The following is an 860-nucleotide window of genomic DNA, read 5'->3' as shown; positions in this document are numbered from 1 at the left end:
GAGAGCCTGGCCGGCGGGCGGCTCACGGGCCGCGGGGCGGGGGGAGCCGGGCGCCGGCCGGGCGCGAGGGGGCGGCCTCGGCGCCCCAGCCCGAGGCCTGGCGCAGAGCAGCGGGAGGCGGCGCAGGCCGCGACGGGGCCTGCAGCGGCCCGCCGACCCCGCGAGGCGGCGGAGCGGGCCCCGGAGCGGCTCAGCCTCGGGCTTGACGGCCAGGGGCGATCGCCGGTGGCTCCTCGGCTACTTACCGGGGGGGAAGAGAGCCGGGATCCCGGGGCCCCGGGCCGGACCGCGGAGATGCCCCAAACTGACACGGCCGCCATCTTGGAGACAGTGAGCTCCGGCCGGGGGGAGGGGAGGCGAGGCGGCGGAACAGCCGCGGGGGGAGGGGAAGCGTCGCGAGGGAACGGCTGCCTGGGGGAGGGAGCGGGAACAGCCTGGAAGGGAGGCGAGGGGGAGGGAGAAGGGGAGGCAAGAAGGGGGGCGGGCGAGAAGCGGGAAGAGCTTAGCCGAGAGCCGGGAAAGGCCGGAGGGCGGGGCGGGACAGGGGGGAAGAGCCGGCCGGGCAGGTCACGTGGGGCCGGTACAAAAGGCCAAAGCCAAAGTGGGAGGAGGACCTGATGGGCCTGGAGGCCAACAACTGGGGGTTCCTTCTCGTCTTTCTCACGCTGTTAGGTCAGGCGGATAGCGGGAAAAGGAGATGGTGTATCCCCATTACACAGCTGGGGAAACTGAGGACAGGCGCATGGGTGGGGTGGCTTCAGTATGGCACGGAAATCCGGTGGCCAGAGGATCTGAACTCCTGATGTCTGTTTACAGTTAGCAGATCCTCCCTCCCCACTTCTGTGCCCTCACCCCACTTC

At 71.3% G+C, this 860-nt stretch overlaps 1 protein-coding gene across 1 annotated transcript in view; it reads right to left on the bottom strand.

Moving 5' to 3' along the window:
* The window catches only part of KAT6A (lysine acetyltransferase 6A), a 114,127-nt gene extending 113,722 nt beyond the window's left edge, over positions 1-405 (bottom strand). Inside the window, exon 1 of the mRNA XM_040643220.1 lies at positions 246-405. The gene's annotated coding sequence lies outside the window, so the exon portion shown is untranslated. The remainder of the gene's footprint in view (positions 1-245) is intronic.
* Between the last annotated feature and the right edge of the window lie 455 nt (positions 406-860).

This window comes from Ursus maritimus, unplaced genomic scaffold (genome assembly GCF_017311325.1).
Source record: "Ursus maritimus isolate PB19 unplaced genomic scaffold, ASM1731132v1 scaffold_28, whole genome shotgun sequence".
Classification (NCBI taxonomy): domain Eukaryota; kingdom Metazoa; phylum Chordata; class Mammalia; order Carnivora; family Ursidae; genus Ursus; species Ursus maritimus.
This window is presented reverse-complemented; position numbering and strand designations above follow the sequence as displayed.